At 38.8% G+C, this 22,704-nt stretch overlaps 1 protein-coding gene across 2 annotated transcripts in view; it reads right to left on the reverse strand.

The window, feature by feature from the left end:
* elfn1a (extracellular leucine-rich repeat and fibronectin type III domain containing 1a) overlaps window positions 1–22,704 on the reverse strand; it is a 74,506-nt gene that overhangs the window by 22,915 nt on the left and 28,887 nt on the right. Inside the window, exon 2 of one of the 2 annotated variants that reach the window (XM_031312902.2) lies at window positions 2,332–2,422. The exons of the other annotated variant lie outside the window; for it this stretch is intronic. The gene's annotated coding sequence lies outside the window, so the exon portion shown is untranslated. The remainder of the gene's footprint in view (window positions 1–2,331; window positions 2,423–22,704) is intronic. 2 annotated transcript variants of the gene reach the window in all.

The raw sequence follows: 22,704 nt of genomic DNA on the forward strand, positions 1-22,704 counted from the left end.
TTTCCACATAGCTTTGTCTTATTATTGTTCCTTTCTCGGGTCCTCTCCATGTTGAGATTGCATCTCTCTGTTTGGTTTAGTTTAATTTTTGTTTAATGGGCACTGGTACTTCAGCCGGGTCAAGTATTAACAAGTTGGGAGTTTTGTTGTTTATAGCTACACTAGCAGCCCCGTGAGATTAGATTGTTAATTTCACACCAAAATAAAGTTGTTGGATGGATACAAAATCTTTTTTTTTTTAGATCTTTACGTCAGCTCTGAGGAAATGCTGTTCTTTGTAAGCCACTCATGCTCAGCTGTGCTTTAAAATGAACGCTATTAACATGCGAACTGAGCTAAGTATTGGACATAGTAGAAATATCTACCTACTATGAGTTTCATTTAACTACATCTAGGACACTGGGCTGTAGGAATGAATTATTAAAGCCTAGTTCACTTTTTTATTATTCTGCTACAATTAAGTAAACTGCATAAAGAAAGTGTTAAATTTAGAACTCTACTGCTGCTGACGTGCCTTAATGAAGCCAAAGGGCACTCCCCATCTGCTCTGCTTTACATGACAGACTAGCTATGTAACTAGTGAGTCAGTTAAACAGAAAGGTTGTGCAGGTTATGGAAATGTATTCCCAGAAAGTGAGTCAGTGATGATTAAAATTCTAAGGCCATGCCCCTCTGTGAACAGCCTCTTAATTAGCACTAATTGTTCAGTGTGCACCTACTCTTCCTGTCACCCTACACACATCAGTCAATGAAAGTACTCATTTGTTGTTTGGTGGAAAGAAAAAGGGACAGAAAAAGCAAAGAAAAAAATCTGTTGTATCTTTAAAAGGATCGTTGGGTAGTATAGTATATTGAAGCTTAACTTTACTTAATTATGCCCATATGTAGGGCTGTCACAATCATTAATTTTAGTTGACAATTAATAGTCATACAAATTAAGCACAACACAAAAACACAAAACATGGTTCAAGACAGTTAATTAATGTAGAAGGAGGCTTATTTTTTTCCAAAAGTAAGCAGTAATATGCAACAGGGGAACACAAAGCGAGTGTTAAACTGCTTCAGTTATCAGACGGGGGAGACTTTGTTTTGCCTCCAGGGCCGAGTTATGCTCACTTCGGGGTTGCACTGTTCATTTACTACTACTATACAACACCTGTCTTCTTATCCTCTCTCCCTCTCTCTCTCTCTCTCTCATACACTAAACCATTCCTGAAAGGACCCGCGCTACTCTTATAATACCATGTTTCCATCTTAACATTTGCATGTGAAATATTAAATTTTGAAAAGCTGGATGGAAGCGACAACTTCAGCATAACTTTCCCCAGAGCTGTCAAACACACTGCTGTGCTCGTAGGGGAGACTCTCTGCGATAAATTAAAAGAGAGCCGTTATCGGCACTGCTCTGACATCATCTTGCTTCAAATAGCAACAAATACAGTCTCATATAAGCTGAAACAAAAGAACCTGCCCAACAGCAGTAATATATACTGTAGACAGCTTTTTTTTTCTGACATTGGAACCTTATGCTCAGGTACACCTACTGTAATTCACCTTCTATTTGTTGCCACATTTGTAACATTGGCTTTAAATTCCCTTGATTGTGGAATCCAACGATTATGCAAAATGATCAAGGTCAGCTCAAATAATCACAATCAGGCGATTATGTTATATAATAATTGTGACAGGCCTACTCATATGCAGACCTAGTAACTCTAAGGCAGAAGGGTGGTGATAAACTTATTAAATTGACTGAAATAATTGACACTGATTTATATTTTGGTGCAAGTTAGCTTTCCCCCCCACCATGATTATTGGGCCATTTTTATGTTTTTTAATTATTTGAATAATTCAAGTTAAGCTATAGTGAAAAAATAATTTCATATATTCTAGTCGTTAGAGGAGGAATATAATTTTGAACACAATAGTTGTTATAAAGTCATTTGTCCAGGTGGTTGGAAGTGGGTTATAAAAATAGAACTAGAAAAACAAACGAGACATTCATTTTGATGTTCCTACTAAGATTAAAAGACTCCACCTTCTAAATCCTATAATAAACCTATTTGCTTCTGGTGCTGACATTCTAATGTAAATGTTAAAGCAGAGGTAGAAACAGGGAACCTGAACACAACACAATTCCACAGAGTGATATTCAGACTGTCCACTCTCAGGATGACATGTCCTTCGAGTGACATGTCTTTGGCACTGTACTGTACTTGTCGTGTGTATTGACCAGTGGATTAACGATGGATTCTTTGTGATCCTCTTATGGGCCGTTTGCTCATGCAGAGCTGCAGTTGACTCAAGCTACAAGCAAATGCCTGCAATTACCTCTGGAATCTAGGTTGAAGTCCTCAGTGTGAGAAAGCATCCCTGGTGTCCTCCAGCAGTGCAGATGTTAACTGATTTCTCCTTTTGAACTCTGAGGGAAAATGAAATGATAGAGAAACATATTAGGTCATTTTCTATTAATATGTTTGTTTTTGAGCAACTTAATAAAGTGAATGTTTTTTTGTATATTTACAAGTGAAGAAGTATTTCACCAAAGGAAAGAGGGTCTTTTCATAAAACTAGACTGTCTGCAGTAGAATGGCGCAACAAAACATTTTTGAAACTGGTGCTATATGACCAGAGAAACAGAAAAAAACCCTGTGATATTCCCTTTCGCTCAAAAGGTAGAAAACTACCAGAATGCACTGCGCTGCACCGGACCAATAATTGCTCCCGCTGGTGGGTGATGCAATGCAAGCTCGTCTGATTGACACAGAATGGCGGTCGGCTGGTAACAAACAATCTCGTATAACAGTTAAACGGTAAGCTGAAATATGTTTCTGAAAACATTAAGCGGCTCTCTTTCTCCATCCGCTTCTAAATTCTTTGTCTGTATGCAAAGTACAGTCTGTAGTTACATTACGTTACATGTTATTTAGCTGATGCTTTTATCCAAAGCGACTTCCAATTGCTATGTCAGAGGTAACACGCCTCTGGAGCAACTAGGGGTTAAGTGTCTTGCTCAGGGACACATAGTTGATGTATCGCAGTGGGAATCAAACCCAGGTCTCCCACACCAAAGGCATGTGTCATATCCACACACACTAACACACACACACACACACACACACACACACACACACACACACACACACACACACACACACACACACACACACACACACACACACACACACACACACACACACACACACCAAACAGCGTTTGACGCAAAACGCATCACTTGGAGGTTTTTCTGCTGACCTGTGAGTAGAAAGATCTGGGCACTGGTAAGATGGAGGGATGTTTAACATATAGTTAAATTAATACTTTATTTATCATAACATTATTATGATACAAAGTTAGTTAAAAAAGTATCCCTTTAACACTTTCATATAACAAGGTATTTAAGCCAACATGTCTTTCCATGGAGTCCTGGCTTAATGGGGCATGTAATAAAAAGCTGCTTCTTCAAAGGATAACCTTCTTTTGGCATTGCGGTCTCCGAAATGAATTTAGCAGCATACTTTTTTCTAATTTCTTTTTTTTTTTCAAAAATATCTGAACCACCTCATTAACCTTATCTAGCAAGCAGAAGCTCATGAAATCCTTTGTTTCAGTGCCCGGTCTTGCCAAAGTTAGTTTTATTAATTAATCAAACATCAGTTCCCCCCCCTATCATCTTAATGACTCCCTGTAAAGTAAATGTGAATGGGCTGCACACAATGCCCGGGGAAGGCTGCATGGGCACAACTTAATGCATTTTGTTTTGGAAGTTAAAATCAAAGCGAAACATAAGCTTTGTGCTAAAGAGAGACAAATGTTTTGTATTCACCACAATAGTGAAATAGAAATGAAATGTGATTTCCTCATCTTCTATACATGTTTCGTTGATTCTGTTTATCGAGTCTTGATGCAGCGATGCCAAGCAGCAATTTTCCCACCTACATACTGGTACGTATTAATATCCGCATAAGACAAGCGCCAGATTACTGCACAATCTGTATTCATATTACTCTTCTTGCTTTAATGAAACAATTCTGTGTTCTCAACCCTTGTGATTCAGAGTTTGACACGCTGTATCAGATGAAAAGCACCAGCAAAATTCAATCTCCAACAATCAGTAATGGAAATCATTTTCAGTAAATGAGAGGACAATAGATAATGCTATTCAATTAGCTGCTAAGGCTGCTATCTGCATCCCAGTGAAAGGGGTGATTTTAAGTGGCCCAAAGCAGCTGCCTTTCAGCAAAGGCCCGTGACAACACAAAAAGAAGCGGAACCAAGAGAAAAGGCGAGTGTGGGAGTCTTTCGCAGTATTCTTTTAATTACTCATCATAATGACTCCATTTAGCTGTTCAATGACCCATTTTACGGCATTGAACAGGCATGGGAAGCTCTCTGTCCTTGGCAGGGTCAGTCCTGCAGCTGCCCCTGCCTGCCATCCTATTTCCAAGAGGGAGCATCCCCCCCCCTCGCCATCGGGTTTTAACAGACAGGTTGCTTAAGAATTTCCCCTCAAAACACATTCACACATGTTCACAGTGGCTCCAAAAGGGAATTAAATACAAAGAAAAGCAACTTTTATGGAAGAAAATAATTATTTTTCATGTATGTTTTTGTGCATCAGATAAAGGTAGGTTTGTCACGTTGGCGCACACCATGAAGTTGGCAAATAGAAGCTTCGAAGATAAACAATGTGTCCTATATGCACAGTAAGATGTTGGTAATGATTATGTAGATGCTGCTTGACTACAGTAGCAACTGTGTTCAGGTTACAGTTAGAGGGAGTCCATTGTTATGTGAATTTACCTCATTAGTTTTACTACAATAATGTATGTAACACCTTATTTTGTAACACTATATGGAACTTAACTTAATTTCATATAATAATCTGTTTTCTTGTAATAATATTTTACAGACACTAAGAGGGAATCTTTAATATCCCTTTTTTTTCTGAATTATTGACACATTTATGTAGACCTGGAGCAGTATTCATCTACCATGCTCTCTCTTTTGAACACGGTCTTACTATCCAAGGTCTCTCCTCTTTTGTGTTGCTTTTCATAAGACATGATGTACTTGTTTCTTGGAGAAACAGTGCAGAGTGGGGGGAAGAGTGGAGAAGCTGAGGAGAAACAGACCCCATATGGTCTTCAGGAGCTGGCACATCTCCAAGATGCTGACCCAGAGCATTGAAAGGTTGAGCACTGGCAGCGATCTGACTGATTCTGCCCAGCTGCTGACGTGCAGAGCAGCGCACATTGATACGAGGACAAAAATAGCTTGCTGGGATCCACAGCTTGACGCAACTGTTCAGAATTTAAATCACTGCCAATTTATTCTGTCCGTCAACTTTCTATGAGATGACTACCGTCACAGTGTAGCAATATTTAGTTATTGTGTGTAAAGGATATTTGAGTTAATTCTGTTTGGTCTGTGCTATCATTGTCCTAAGTGGAGGCTTTAGAAAAAAATCTAGTTTGTAAGACTGGTCGGGTGCAATTTATTTGAAATGAGAGTAGTTAAAATATTCAGAAAAGAAGTAACCCCAAGTCAAGTTATGTGTGCCCTCCTCATCTTCCTGTGTAACAAAAAAAAAAAAGTCTAAACATCTTGTGCCCCTTCATTAATTGAAGAGATTAGTGTGCTGAAGTAGTTTATATTACCTTGTTATATTATGTCTTACCTTCCGTTGGCCAGTGGCCAAACAGAAATAAATCTTAGTGTAAAAAGATGTGACAAGAGTGTTGCTTTTCAATAACGTATCCATTTTATGCTCCTTGCGCGGTACACTCAGAGTAACTTGTATTAAATAAGACTATTTTTGACATGATGACGAGGTTTAGGTGATCCTGTTACGTACTTCACCAACCCTGAGTTGCTAATCAAGGATTTCAGTACCTCACTAGCACAAAACATCTTTGTAGCATGTTGCACAGTCACAAGCTGGACAGAGTGAGCAGCAGACTGGCTAAAACTATCGCTGGTCTTTGAAAGGGCCACTGATGTAGAATCATAGAATCATTACCAACAACATTGAATAAAATAAAAGCAGTTTCTCTATAACAAAATGAATCACTAACTGGGGTTGTGTTGGGATAGAAAAATGCAGGTGGTTCCAACTGACCATGAGATAACTGAACCGGGGGAAAAGTTATTAGATTTACATATTTGCTACAGTCATACTCAAGATGTTAAGTTTCTGGTTTTACATCTGAGTGACTCAATCTCAGTTAAGCCTGAAGGTATGGAAGTGGAGAGCAACACAGCTAGTTTCCCCTGTGGAGAATAAAAGAGTTTGCGCTGCCTGTTGAACCCACAAACAACAAGCCTTAAGCAAAGTAACACGCATGCACACACTTACACACACACACACACACACACACACACAAGAATACTTCCATCTAACTTGGCCATGTGCATGCGTATGCACACAGTAAACTTTGAAATTGCCTTTCTAAAAATAGACGTGCAGTAATACTTACAGTACCCTCAACCATAGAAAATGCTATTGACGGTAAAAAACACATTTGGAGACAGAATGGGTTTCCTGATAGCTTCATGAAAGCAAGATACTGGTGTGCTATTCCTTCACTCATTCAATATTTAAGTAGCATGGCATGCTTTCTAGAGCACACATAATGATGTAATGGCTCGACAGAAAAATAAAACATGGCTGGTTATAGACTTTACTGCTAAGGTACAAAATGACTGCAGTACTCTGAGCGTGTGGGGGAGGTTTTGGTCTACAGAAACAAAAAAATTAACCATGACACATTTTGAGACATTTATCTACTGAGATTTGATTAACTATTTTAAAAACCGCCAATGCAAGAAACTGCCACAAAATCTCATATCTCAAGTTAAATTGTACATGCTACCGGGGCCGGATTGGGACTCATTTTCAGCCCTGGAGTTTCATGCCTTAGACCGGCCCACTTTAGTTCACGACTGACTATATTAAAATAATGTAATTAAAACCTCAGAATATAAGTCTGCAATAGGCGCACTGTTCTCTACAGCCTTGTAATTCATTGTATTTTTGAAAAATATCATTTCCAATTCAGTGCAAAAACAGTAGCCTACGTTTTCTCACAGTGAGAGCATTAGTCTCTTCACAACTGGGTCCTGGCTCTGTTTCTGACACTAAATGAAATTTTTTACATTTATTTCTCACCACAAATATCCCCTTTTTACAAAGCTTTCAAATCAAGTCAAGTCAGTTTTGTTAATGTATTGCTGAATCATCAGTTATCATTAATTATCTCAGGGCATTTTTCATTGAGCAGGGCTCTTCATTACTATTAGTTCTTCTGAATGACAATCCTACCTGCCCATTCTGGTGTGTTGGGTTCATGACTGGAGCTTGGTAACGTTACTGGGCCTTGCTCTTCACTGTTAGCAGCAAACTGGACTAGAGGCAGCTGCTGCTGAAGAGCTACAAGAAAAAGTTTGATACATGAACGGTGGTTTGCAGACAACGTTGTTTTGCCGCTAGCATCTTGCACTGCTCCTAACTACCTTAACGTTAGCTTACTTACCGGCCTCGTTCATTTGTTTTTTTGAGGAAAAATGTGCTCAGCTTAGAACATTTGGCCGCGTCAGTTTCCAAAGCTTTCAGCGCCGCCTTTGCGCTTCCTGTTATCCATTTTTATCTGACTTTTTTTATTTTGAGCAACTTGCAAGGTGCCGTGTCGGGGGCGGGGCCAGGGAGTCAAAAGATAATCACGTCATCATTAACCTGCAGGCTGCACTCATAAAAAAGAGTGGGACTGCGGTAAAATAATAAATAAAAAGAGTGGGGCTGTAGTAAAATAATAAATAAAAAGAGTGGGACTGCGGTAAAATAATAAATAAAGTGGGGCTGCTGTGAGTGCAGGCAGCCTAGGGACAGCATCCATATTTCAACCCAGTGCCATGACAACAACGGCCCTCGCGGCCAACAAAAAACAGACCGGCACCCGAGGCAATCCGGGCCTGCATGCTACTTTATGTAAAATTAAATTAAATAGATGGATAAAGGCACGTTGTGGTTTAACAATCTTACAAGATCCTACAAGAGTTACATGCAATTTATTTGTGATTTAAATTGTATGATTCTGCTAATAGTTAACCTAATGATACTGTATACTTTATAAATGCACAGTAACATCACATACTGCTTGATTATCAATTTAGTATTTCTACAAGTGTTAGATGTGTTGTCCTCTTTTTCTAAATAAGAAATAATGAAGGGACTGTAAGACAACTACATCCTACAAAATTTTCTTTGGACCACCTTTTCACTTAAAAAACTACAATATCTTCCCCCTAATATCCCAAAATAATGTATTTATAGGAAATATAACAAAATGGTGACGAACAGACAGCAGCTCTGTGCTCAAGGGCTCGTTCACTGCAATATCTTTTCTCCCCACCCTATATCCTCTGCATATGCCTAAAAGCACATGGAAACCATCTTCTGATGCTACTATTTGGTATTTTTTTCATATAATAAAATCACAAATATAAAATAAAATCAAATTATAGACTTAAACGGAAAAGGAAAAAACTTGCCCTTCCTTCAGCAAAAAAGATAAATTACATTACCCTCCCTATTTTCTGCCCTCCCTAGTAATTTGTGTACAGTCCCTAAATCTACAGTCTTTTAGATCCTCAGAGGTACACTAAGCACACTTTTGAAGAGAATTTGCGAGCAATTCACCAAGGAAATAATATCAACCACTATATTCCTTCAATATAGTGGTTTTCCTTAAATTAATTTCACAACACATTCTGCTAGAATTTAAGATTTTTTGATGGTGTGTTTATCATCATATTCAAAATGTAAAGTACAGTACTTTCTGTCAGTTTTTTATTATATAATAATCTCTTTAAGAACCTGGCACTCTAACTGCAGTGCCTCTTGTGTTGTTTTAACATATAAAAGCTGGGCACTTAACCTTTGCCACATTGAGGGAAACCCTGTTGTTGACATTTTATTTCAGAAGTGCATTCACAATCTTTTGTTCAAGCCATTTCTGTGCTCTGTGAACAGACTGGACCCCGGGGTACAACGTAGAAAACCTATTAAGTAACTCTGGGGCTGTTTTGTTTTGCATGGGGAATCATTCATTTAATGTCTGATCCTTGCCTCGTACAGTATTTTTTTTCTTGTTTTGCTTCCAGGCGAACTCTGAATAGTAATGAATAGTAACAGAATGGCACTCTGTGACCAAAAGTGGCCTTGCACACATGCATGTGACAAAGACATGTACTCCCATGTCTGCTTTTGCCCTCCAAGATTGTTCATCAAGAACATCTTGTGAAGCATCATAATGACTTTTATTCTCGATTAAAATCAGATCTCTTGAGTGACACAGGCTGTAATTTGTTATTATCTGGAATAAGTGAGGTGGAATGAAAGGATGACAAGTATAACGGGCTCTACGTGTTTTTACTCCACTGCCTTTAATGCTTATAGCAGAGTTTCTTCAGGGCAGGACCAGCTGAAGAGGGCATTGTGTGCTGGCATTCTAGGATTGACTGAGAAGAACAGTTATGAACAAGTGCACATTGAAAGACAGACTAATGCACAGAGGCTCTTTTCAGGAAAAGAAAGGATTCATGATACATTGTGAAATTTCATTACAGAGATGCATGAAGTCATGTAAAGCGCACACTGTTTTCCTTTTCAGCACTAATAATTTCCAGTATTTATTTTATTTATTTATTAACCTTTATTTTACCAGGAAATAATCCAATTTCAGTATCTCTGAATGTTTAGCACGTTCAGCAGCAGCAGAATATCTCGAGCACTGCTGCCACGATTAAAGTAAGACCTACAGCAAAATCTCACCAACAGCTCCAGCATTAATTTAAAATGAGTCCAATCATCAGTGCCATCATGAGACCTGAATTCAAACGGTGATTCTGAGGCTTGCAAAGCAAGTCCATTAAGCATCCCGCAGTTCACTCTTGGCATTTCATAGCCTGTCTAATTGATATCATCATTAGGAAATCAACAATTTAATAAAAATGGTTTAAAATATCAGTTTTCTTCTTCTTCAAACAGGGTTATTTCAGCATTTCAATAAGATGCCCTCTTTACATTTAATGCATTTATTTATATTTGAGTTCACATTATTTGCTAGTGGCCATACAGGTATATTCTAAAATTGAAATAGAAACACTTATGTCAGTTTGTTGTGATCAGTCAGGTTATGTGGATAGCTTTAAAGGCATGCTTTACTGTGGAAAGAACAAAAGGTATAAGCCCGCCATAAAAACGAGCTTGCAATTTAATTGATGAGATCAGAGGAGACTTCGAGGAATGTGATATGTAAAAACCTGGAATTGCTGCATAGCTGTTGAGCAGCCTTAAGGCCTTAGAGTTGTTTGCAGAGTTTGTCAAGATGACAGAGTGCTGTAAAATCCTCATGTTTAACTTGATATAATCCCTAAACCAGTCCGGATTGAAACCTTCACTGTGTACAACTGAGTAAGACACCCTACATTTACAGGTAGGTGATGCATATCTGGGACATGATCTGGCATGAAAAACACAAGTAATCTCACCCTGTTCAACTCATGAAGCTCTTTGTGCACAGGGGAGTTGAAGTGCCGGGTCCATAGAGCTGCACTGTACATATGTTAACACGGAGACCTGCAAGGCTGCAAACCAGGGCAGCCATAGTGTGTGTAGTGCCCTCACACTGAGAGTGCATTAAAGCAGTTTACGGGGGAACGTCCCAGCCACTCAACTGAATGTGCAGAAGAGAGATACTGCAGACTGTCTTCTGTACACATTCCCTCTATGTTCATTAGAAAGTGGTCCGAGCTCCAACCTCCTGCACGCTTGCTCTTGCCCATTCATATATTCAACACTGGCAAATGTTAACCATCAATTTGGCTTTGCAGACACGATTCCTGCGACTGTTCATTTATCCACTCATGAATATGGAATCATTCAGACCTCATTGGCTCTTTTTACAGTAATGTGAGTAGCGAAGCCTCAGAAAATCTCTCCTGACCACAGTGAGCCTCATTTTCCAGGTGAGAGCATTTTATTCTCCCTGCTTCCCTCTGCAGTAGACCTACTCAATAAAGCATGTACAGGTATTGTTGTCTGTGAAAGACCTGGTCAAAACACTGGTGTACAGTAACATTTCCTGGTTCAATTTACAGTGTACCATAGAGACAAAAATCTCAATATGAGTTTTGCAAAAGCATTTTATGTTGCACTGATCCATGCACTGTAAATAAATGTAAATAACACATCACATGAAACAAACTAATTCTAATAACCATAATTGCATTTTAGGTTGACGCCATAAATGAGAACAACCTGTGCACTGCAGCTATTTCTCCTGTTTCCTCAATCAGCACTTATAGGATGGATAGGGTAACAAGTTAAGTGTCTGCACTAAAGGCATTATTCAGTGTCTTCATATTGATGGGTCTTGCCAGAGTTGATTCATTAAAGTGTTTGAGTGGAGCTGGTTATGCACTTTGGGGTCTGATGAAGCTAAAGTGTCAACACTGAAGCCAAGCAGTCGGTTCAAGTCTTTGCATTGTGCATTCTGCTGCAATGGAGAATGCTTATAGAAATTAACTGATACACAGTATATAAAGAAAGTGCACAGTCATAAAACAGTATCTGAGTCATCCAAGGATTGAAGTTGTTATTAAATTCTGTGCAGCAGCCAACTCATTGCTCGAAATTATTCACTCAGTTATTCAAGCAGAATGTATTCAACTACCAAAACTTCTTTTGGAACTGCTTATTATAGCACATTAAGTTCATACACTTTGTATTTACTTTGTATTGTTGCACCATTAAATGTAACCTACATTCTGTTTTTTAGAGATTGTCATTAAGTGCTTGTTATTCATTTTGTTGCATTTATTTTTCAATCTTACTCGTTTACTGTGAGTGTGACCTAATACCAACATAAAAATTAAATCTTACTGAGCCTTATTTAGTGACCTGACTGATCAGTGTATCTGCTGTACTCTATATCTGAAATACAAAATAATTGACAATAGAATATGATATAGACCAAAATATGCCCAATCCTCAACTTCCTTGTTATGCTAATGATGCTCTAATTGAATTTGGTAGGTAAACCATTCACACACTCGGTTCAATATAGTTCAGCAAACTCTACGCCACTGGAAACTTGTGCTGACTGCTGATTAAACTAAACTTTTGGTGTTTTCTAATTCTGGAAACGGGTTCTTATATCTTCCATCTATTACTATTTTATGGGTAATGTAATGGAGTCTGTTCCACAATACAAATATCTTAAATGATGATGGTCTGTCTTTGGAACTGCATATTTAGCAACTCATCAAAAAGCTGCAGTTGGGTTTTTAATTTTAGAAACAAGTCTTCATTTTCTTTTTTAAGCCAAAATGAGACACTTTCTTTAACAGTAGAAATGTTTACTTATTGTAGCACTTGTCTGCAATGCGTCTTCATGCTTTTGACTCAACAGAAAAATCTAAAGTATTTTCATACATTACTTTTCTGGTTTGCTTTACTGTATTATACTGTTATTCTTTGCTATATTTAGGTTAAATGAATTAATCATGGCACAATAATAAGTTGGGTGAAGCTCTAGGTGTAATAAAATATAAATTATTAAACACTTGTATACCTATACAATATATGGACATACTGGTAACATATTCTGTAATCTTTGATTTCTCACCAGCATGTAGTTGGTTACAAATGTTTGACATTGAATACAATTGCAACATCTCTAATTCTCTATCAGCTCCTTGCTTACTTAGATTATCGGAGGGCTTCACGTACATTGAGGCTAATGTCTCATCACTAATGCTGAAGCACAGAAACAGACCCAGTTCCCCCTGCTTGCCTCCTCCTCTCATCTCTTCCTGATTTTGTTTTCCCTCAAGAGGGTTTACTATCTAATAAGACTTGAGTGGTAATGAAAAAAGGGGGAACAGAAGTTTTGCATACCTCGACCTTGGACACCCTACCAAACTATGTTAGAACTGATCTTAGTTGGTAGTTTAAAAGTAAATTGAATGTAGCATCTCAGGTGGCCTTGCAGTGAATGTAGCAGACTGACTTTTTAAAGAAAGCTGCATCTGTCAAACTAATAAAATAAGCTGCTTATTTTGATTATCAACACAGTGCCATCCAATGCCATGTGTAAGCTTTTTGTTTACCAGCACTTTGATTTACTCCTCTCGATATCACCCCTTTTCTTTGTGCTGATCACACACGTTCACATCACAGTGGTAATAAAAATACCACATGTCATGCAGCATCATTGAGCAGCTTGCACTCTAGGCTGCTTTAATGCAGTGGGATTTGCCAAAATCCACTAGCTGCATCAAGGGATGAGATGACTGCTTCAGATAGCTGGGCTGATGTCTCAGTGGGAAACATCATATATGTCTTTTTCACTTATCTTTCAGCTTCTTTTGTTAAACAAAACTTCTGGCACGTCCTTTCATCACACAAAACATCTGTGCACACCAGCTCATCATTGGCTGTGTTGCAATCCTGCGTTTATCTTTGGTAGTTGTGCAGGACGTATTTCTGTCAGATACACTGTATTTAAATTGATTAAGCCTTTAGTGTTGTCTTGTTGCCGGGAATATACATTATATTCTCTACATGTAAACACTGCTGGAAAAAATCAACCACAATAATAACAGTGTTTCCTCTATGTTGTTTTTGTAGTGGCGGCCCGCCATGGCAAAATTTCTGCCACCACGGTATCAGAAATAGGGCAGACGCACAATGTAGTTGCGGTTGCCTTTTAAATTATCCTGCCGACATAATGCACCCCCTCTTGGCTGCCGCTCACATTGCAATTTAACAACAAGTAGAACTATTCAGAGGTTATTGGGCCTGTCCAGTTTAACTCCACATACTGTTGTGTTGATGTAGTTTATTGTCAAAACTTTTGCTTTCTTCCGAGTTGACTATTAAACTAACAGCTCCACCAAAAACGTCGGTGGGTCCGTTCTAATTGGAAAACGTTCAACTTGTCAGTTCTGTCAGCTCATCATCCTGATATATGTTATTTGGACAGACCTGCCCCCACTGCTGAAGAATCCTAAAGGAAACCCTGAATAACCACTCTGAACTGTCTGAGGGTATAATTTGATCAACTCACTCAACTTTTGGGCTTTGTCTGCAACATAATAATTGCATTAAGGATCTATTTTGAATTTAATTCAATCAAAATATGCTCACTTTGTGAGCTAATATCTCCATTCCTCTTTAGCCATGACATGGCTTACTGTTGCAGAATTCCTTTCAGTGATCTTTGTCTACATTCTCGCATTTTTATTCTGCCACCCAGCACCTGGTTTTGTGCTGGATTTTTGGTGCCTTTTCCAACATCTGTTTGTGCTGGCTGTGTTCCTGGGCTTTGCCTTTCTCTCTCTGCCTCCAGAACTCCTCCAGGTTGGTCACCTATGAGACATTTCCTGCCCAGTGTGCATGTTCCTCCTCCTTGTCAAGGAAGTTGGCCCAATGCAACTCCATTTTTAACCTGAACATACAACTTTTTGCAACATTACTTAATGTGCTTTTCATTATAACTTTTGTTCCCTTTGTTAATACGGATCATTTCCTCTCTTATATATAGTTTAAAGGCTTTAATGGGACAGTTCACCCCAAAATTAATTTTCCTCTTACCTATAGTGCTATTTATCAATTTAAAGTGTTTTGGTGCGAATTGCCCAGTGTTAGAGATATCAGCCTTAGAGATGTCTGCCTTCTCTCGAATATAATGGAACTAGATGGCACCCGACTTGTGGTACTCAAAGTGCCAAAAAATACATTTGAAAACCTCAACAGCAGTGTCTCTTTCCAGAAATTATGACCCGGTTACTCAAGATAATCCACAGACCACTACTCTCCCTATATAAAAAAAACTCTTAAAGTACTTGACAGGAAACCCATATATTATCATCATTGTCATGTTTTAAAAAAATACAATCTTTTAAGTTTCGAAAATTTGATTAGATATACGGATCTTTGTCTTATGTACAAAATTCTACATGGACTGGCTCCTCAGGTATTGAGCCAGTTTGTAAACACAGTACCAAACGCTTACAGATCTACAAGGAGTGCAGCAAGAGGTGACTGCATTGTCCCGTTGAGGAAAAGTGCATTCGGTCAAACAGCTTTTTCAGTCAGCGCTGCTCGTGAAGGGAACCTCATTCCAACTCACATTAGAAATTTTAAAACATACGTTTCTTTTAAATTTAACTTAAAGAAGTGGCTAACAGGTAATCAGGACTGTCGACATTACATGTAGACACTAAATTTTGCTGCTACTTTGTCTCTCCTGTCCTGCCCGTTTGTGCCACTTGTGCTATGCCTACGAAGTTGTTGTTACATGGACTGAACGTTTAGCTCGTGTAGGTGTGCTGGTATTGATGTTGATAATGACAATCTGTTATTGTTTATATGTTGATTTTGTCATTTTTTTAAATTTTTACATTTATAGTTAATTTTATTGTACTATTATAATCCTTTTGTCTTTTTAGGTGTGACATTGTACTATCTGTCCAGGGACAGCAGATGTAAAATAGCCTTTTGGCTAATTCTGGCACATTTTACATTTTCATATGTATTATTAGTGTGCATTGTCCCTGTTAAATAAACCTGAAATAAAAATAAAATAAATAAAGACCTGGTTATGAGCAGTTTCATAAAGGAACTATTTTCTTTCTATTGAACTACATCCACCAACAAAATAAATGTTTCATTTTTTATTTTAAGGGGAACTGTCCCTTTAAGAGGTAAACTATCTTGCTGGTAATGCTTAATGTCTCATACAGAAACTCTGGCACAGGCAACACCAGTGATAGTAGCTTGACACAAAAATAAAGTCATACTCCATGAATAAGTGACCAAGCTAAACACAAGACAGAGTCAACAGAAATGTTCAGTGCTTAAGTTGTATATCACAATGCTAAATACTGCAATAACAATACTGCTCTCTCGTATGTTTTTCAGCCTAAGATCAATAGTAAGAAGTTTGGTGGCCTGCAGCTCATTGCTTTATTGTAGAAATAGAAAACGTAAGTGGTTAATGAGCTTTATTTATTGACTGCAACTTAGAAAGTATGTTTTGAAAACCAAAAATCTAATTTGGCAAAGTATTAATAATTGAATTATGGTCTTATCAAACACATCAAAACGGCAGGCATATTATGGTCCAATCATCCTATAACACATTACATGTATTAATTAATGCCCCTTTAAAGACCCTAAAAAACTATCTTCTCAATCAGCTTCTTACTATGAGTAATGGAGATCTACAAGAACACAAAACGTCCTGTCAAACAGTTCACATGATAGATTGCTCTTCTTGCTGGTATAAAATAAAAAACACAATGTCTCGGGTTCTGCTGCATCGATTTTAATACTTAAAAAAAAAAAAAAAAAAAAAAAAAACTGTCCATCTTGAGTCTGACAGTGTTATAGGAGTGCAATGCTAAATCAGTGGAGTACTCCTTTAAGAAAGGCTAACATATTTATGATTGCATTTCACATTGTAAATTATTTGGTTACTTTGTTTGGTCTTTCCTAACTTAGATGAAACCGTACAGAGAACTGTAGTATGCTAAATCGACATGTTGAAAGGCAGCCAAAAATGTGATAGACTAACTGTTTTATGTCTTTGTGCTAAGAAGGTCAAAGTACAGCTAAGAACAAGAAACTACCATGGAGAAACACATTACTGGAGATGTGTTCATGGGAAAGATTAAAGTATCAGGTCTGTAGACCTAACATTGCCCATGGCTGCTCTAAAGCTACACTTCATAACAGCCTCTCAGAGCTGCAGCTGCCTCTTCTGTACCAGCATTAATGGTTTTGGAAGCACCACTAACAATGTCCCTACAATGTAAACCTCTCAGAGCTCTCCTGAATAGCGCAGACGCTCGATATTACTCCACGGTCGCATTAGCAAAGTATGATAATAAATGAAACATTCTTCTGAACACCCCATTAGTAAAAATTATTTTTTCACAGCCGCCTACAGCCACCAGCTATCACACAAAAGCCCACATGCTGTCCGAGGCAGAAAAACCTCCCTTCTTATTTTTCTCTCTGTCTCTCCTCGTTTGTCTCTCTTCCTCCCCTTTTTCACTTCTGCTCTCATTAATTCATTGACTTTTTTTTCAATGCGACAGTGTGAGTGTATGCAGTACCTTACTCGAAAAACCCAATGCATCTAATCCAGACCCATTTGAGGCATGATATGTATAATAACTACATAGTCCTAAAAAGTGATACTGATGATTACAGAAAAGAAAAAGTCAGCAGTGCTTCTTCTAAATTTAAATTAAATGTTTTCATTGATTCCTCATGTTCCCAAACTACTTGGGGCTTTTCCCCCTGTGTCTCTGTTTTGTCATTTTGTTTTTGATTTTCTGGATTACTTGTATTTGTTGGTACTCATATCTCTGCTATTGTGACCTACTCATGCCTACTCATGGGGTTCTTTCAATGTCACTGCCCTTTAAAGTCAACTCTTCACCCTGAAGTCAGGCTCGGGGAAGGATAACATTGGGAGGTATTGGAGGCATCTATACATATGTAGGGTTTCTCTTCTGGCACATTCGTTGCACGCACTTTAAGTTAACTGCTCTTTCCCCTTCAGTAAGAAAAGACTAAACAAAACAATGTTTTACCTGGCAACTGAGGGGGCACTATCATTTCATTTTTTAGAAATGGCTGTAATAAGCATATTTTTGGAATATCCAAATAATCTGAAACACCAACACCCAATTTTAAGGAATATGGTAGCTTACTATTTAACAATTCTAATCTTCATATCACAAACATTACCTTACTCGGTTTCAAACAATAACTACAATCCAGACACTGAATATTTTTGCACACTTTCACACTGTTTTTCACACTATTATATCACATGAAACACAGTATACGTCTCATGATGCAGTAGTAAGATATCAGTATAGACTGTTCAAAGAATGTGTGACTAATTATTATTTACAACAAATGCTCAATGGAGAGTTGGTTGGTTCATTAAAATAAACACATTGTGAATGAATCTGGCTTCATCTACAGTCTGTTTGAACTGTGGACCACCTGCCATTCTGCTCAAGTCCCAGACCTTCTTGGGCTGAATTTATGTTGTGTTTTAAAATAGACAAGTGTTTTCCAGGTCAAAGTTGAGCAGTTAAGTGGCATTTTAGACTACTCTGGCTATAAATGTTTGGACTCTTGACAAAGAAGCTTAGCTTCAGTCGATAAGAATAACATGCTTTTTGCTTTTTTTAAACAAGTACACTTAAAAGTGGAATTTAAAAGGTATTTGTCTTTGCTCCTGGGAATCCAAATGTTTTCTTTTGCCCATACTGCATTATTTATGAAACCTAAAAGTCAAGGCAGAGATTGTGTTCACCTAAGTGTGATTTGCAGCACATTTCTCATGCCTCCTTGTTATACTGTTTGTCATTCTACCTCGCTGCACACCAGCCACCTAAAAGCCTGTGTGCTTACATCATCGTTCTACAAGAAGATGTTTGCCAAAATATCCAGAACCATCTGATCCAGAGGAACTCAGTAGGACTGAAAAACAAAGTGTACTTTACTACAGATTGTAGCCCTAACCACAGACTCATTATCCAGGGCAGTATATTGAGGATACTTATTACACTCTTTTTATGAAACATCTGTGATACCTCCAGGCCTACCAATATAAATGTAGTGTTATGTAGCCTAGTGCAAAGTGAATCATTCTTCAGGTGGTATCAAAGCTGTTAATCTTTCAGTCTTATGACGACGACTAATGCAGGATCACTGAAGCAATAAAAACATGATGTAATGAACTTTCTTTCCTTACTCGGGGGTTGTAAAGAATCCACTGTTCAATTTACAGTATGATACAATATAACCTCAATTTTTGCAATGTTACATGAGAGAGTAATCTGTAAAATGGTAGTCTTCAAAACACTACTAAACATTAATACCAGTAAAAACACTCTTGAGTAAAATATTGCAATGTTTACCAAGAAAGGGTTATGCCTTATATTATACACACACACACACACACACACACACACACACACACACACACACACACACACACACATTCAGAATGGGGAAAAACATGTGAGTTGAGGAAACATTTTCTTTAGGTACCAATCCGAGACCAAAGTTGATCCTAGCAGTCAGAATTTTGTTTTCATGTAATTTTCATACCGCTTAACTTAGCACAAACTATGTATTCTCTTTATTACAAGCTAATGGCAGTATAGTACCCTTTTTAGCCATTCTGCTACAGTAAGATCGCGGGTATATGTTAGTTTAGCACAAAGATTAAAGCAGGGGCGTTTCTAGGAGTTGAGTGGATTCAGGGCTTAGCCCGGACCCATTTAAATAAACTGAATGCAATGCAAAACAGCGATTATCTTGCCCAGCTTGTTAATAATCAGTGTATGTTCATTTTAGCTGCCCAGTTTGTATATGTTATTTAGATGGCACCACTATTTGGCCTAATCATAACTGGTCTGGCAACCCAAAGGCCAAGGTTTTGTTTCCAGATTTGTTTGGTCACTAATGATGCGGGGGTCTAGGTGTCCACCCCCAGAATTTTTTTAGCATTAAACACTTCATTTCCTGTATTCTGGTGCAGTGATAGCCCTGTAATACCTTTTTCCGGTCATACCTTTTTCTGAATCAATTTATGCCATGCATTAGGAAATATATTTATGTAAAGGGAAACATAGATTACAATCCAAATATAAAAACATAATGGAATATATTGCAGTAAGGCTGTCAGGCATTCTGTATTGCGTTCATCTATTTATTCTCCTGTAGATCGGCTTTTCTAATTATATCTGAGTCAGCACACATGTAGCCTAGCATCATTTACTCTTCCCTCCTCTTTTGCATCTTTTGTTGAGGAAGTAACCTACTCCTAAACTTTGTGTGGATGGCATCGATGTATTAGATTTGGCTTTAATTTCTCCGACAATTACACCTTTCACAGCTTTCCTCACTTAGAGATGGTTGCTAGGTGATAGCAACAAATACGGCATGATGGTCAGACCCCGCACGTAGCTGCCTGTTCTATTCACCTCAGAAAAATAAACTGGACAAAGTTACAGTTCTACCATGAGTTCTAGCACAATGAATAAGGCAACTTATGATTTTGAGGGTTTACATAGGCTATTGTCCGGTTTCATATTTGTCAGTCAACTTTTCAAAATACATTCGGGGCTACGCTCAAAACATTCAGGGCTGAAGCCCCGGCAAAATCGGCTGGCGCCACCTCTGGATTAAAGGCAGGAGTAAAAGAGAAGCTCCATCATATGTTAAGGACAAATACTCGTTCCTAAAACTCCAACAATGTTTTTAACTTTATGTCTTGTGGAGTTAATAAAGACATCATGATGTTAGAAATAGTTATGTGGGTGAAATTATTTTTGACTCATCTGCCCCGTATCTCCAGTGACAGCAGGTGTTGCTAGGTGCAGTTGATGATATTCAAAAACAAGGTACTTTATTATATAAAATATCAGAAAAACTAAAACCGTCATAGGTATGGTGTACTGTAGAAACTAATTGAAGTCACTGTCCTGTGAATTCCTTTCTAAGGCTGTGTTGTCCTGCACAGTGGGACTCCTGATCATCACGTGGAGAGTTATGTCAAGCCACCCATCAACTTCCTATCAGAGGCGGGATGTGTTAGATTGTTCCTGCCTGACTTGTTAGGCAATTGTCTATTGTCAGTCACGCTATATACAGGCTTTTGTATAAAGCCTTTCAGAATAGATGGGGAGTGGCAGACCAGTTGTGCTGACCTGTTACACAAGGGTTAAAAAAATGAGAGCTGCATTGGGCCAACTTCAAAGATAATTGTTGCTGTGTCAGGGCACAGGGTGCAGTAATTGCACTTTACCACACAAGCCTACTATAAGAGATGTAGAGTAGCTACTCCCATAGGACTAAGTTGGATCATCCTAATGGCTGAACATATGCAAATTTCACTGAGGAGAGTTTCAGGGATAATTGGCATAGAGCCCCATTAAAGGCTTTGACTACAGTTACGATTTGTGACTATCATCACCATGGCAACGTTTAAATGGTCTGTTTAATCTATATTGTTGTACTTAATGGATGCTTTAGAATAATGCTTCCACAAAAGGCTTGCTTTCCTAATGGCCGCACATTTGGTGGCTTTCATTTCAGGATGTTTCATTCGTGCAATCAGTAAATAAGCCTAACATTTACCAACTAAACTAATGATGAGCACTTAATGTCCCCTTGAACATTGAGCATTATTGGTGTTTGCTTTAGATTGTGATTTTAAATGTTATGAAATACTGCAAGCAGACAAAACGTCAACACAATACAAGAGGACTTCTAATCTGTAGTATCTTAATCACAATTACATTTACAATATTTATTAAATATTCTGGAAAATCAGTTGGAAAAACCATCAATGGATAAAATAGAATGTCTGTACCAATCAAGGTGTTTTGTGACATTGACGCAGGGCTGCAACTGATTAACATTATTAATTATTGATGATTTTTGTTCTGATTTTATATATCAGTATTTTTGTCCTTGTATTGTTGTACGTTGTATAAAATAAAAAAAAATCCTTGTTTAAGAGTCCAACAAAGCAAAGATATTAAGTTTATTATTATAAATGACAAATTTATTTTTGTGTGTCCCTATGATCCTGAGGGCTGTATTGTTTGGAGCTTTGTGCTCCTGGTAGGGTCTCCCATGGCAAAGTGGTCTCAGGTGAGGGGCCAGACAAAGAATGGTTCAAAAACCCTATGAGTAATCGAGGAAGAGATAGAGTGACCTGACCCTGCCCGGAGGAAGCCCAGGGCCCCCGTCTGGAGCCAGGCCCAGACGGAGGGCCCATTTGTGAGCGTCTGGTGGCCGGGTTTGCCACGGAGCCCGGCCGGGCACAGCCCGAAAAAGCTACGTGGCACCTCTCTCTCCATCCCATGGGCCCACCACCTGTGGGAGGAACCGCTGGGGTCGGGTGCGCTGCCACATGGGTGGCGGTGAAGGTCAGGGGCCTCGACGGAACAGACCCGGGCGGCAGAGGCTGGCTCTGGGGACGTGGAATGTCACCTCTCTAACTTGTGCGGGAGGTGGAGCGCTACCAGTTGGATCTGGTGGGGCTTACCTCTACGCACAGTCTCGGTTCTGGTACCATACTCCTGGATAGGGGTTGGACTCTTTTCTTCCCCGGAGTTGCCCAGGGTGTGAGGCACCGGGCGGGTGTGGGGATACTCACAAGCCCCCGGCTGAGCGCCGCTATGTTGGAGTTTACCCTGGTGGACGAGAGGGTCGCCTCCCTACACCTGCGGGTTGTGGGGGGGAAAACTCTGACTGTTGTTTGTGCGTATGCACCAAACAAGAGTTCGGAGTATTCGGCCTTCTTGGAGACCTTGAATGGAGTCCTGTATGGGGCTCCAGTGGGGGACTCCATAGTTCTGCTGGGGGACTTCAACCCGCATGTGGGCAATGATGGAGATACATGGAGAGGCGTGATTGGGAGGAACGGCCTCCCTGATCTAAACCAGAGTGTTTGTCTGTTGTTGGACTTCTGTGCTAGTCATGGATTGTCTATAACGAACACCATGTTCGAACATAGGGATGCTCATAAGTGTACTTGGTACCAGAGCACCCTAGGCCGAAGGTCAATGATCAATTTTATAATTGTTTCATCT

Source organism: Sander lucioperca, chromosome 21 (assembly GCF_008315115.2).
Source record: "Sander lucioperca isolate FBNREF2018 chromosome 21, SLUC_FBN_1.2, whole genome shotgun sequence".
NCBI lineage: Eukaryota > Metazoa > Chordata > Actinopteri > Perciformes > Percidae > Sander > Sander lucioperca.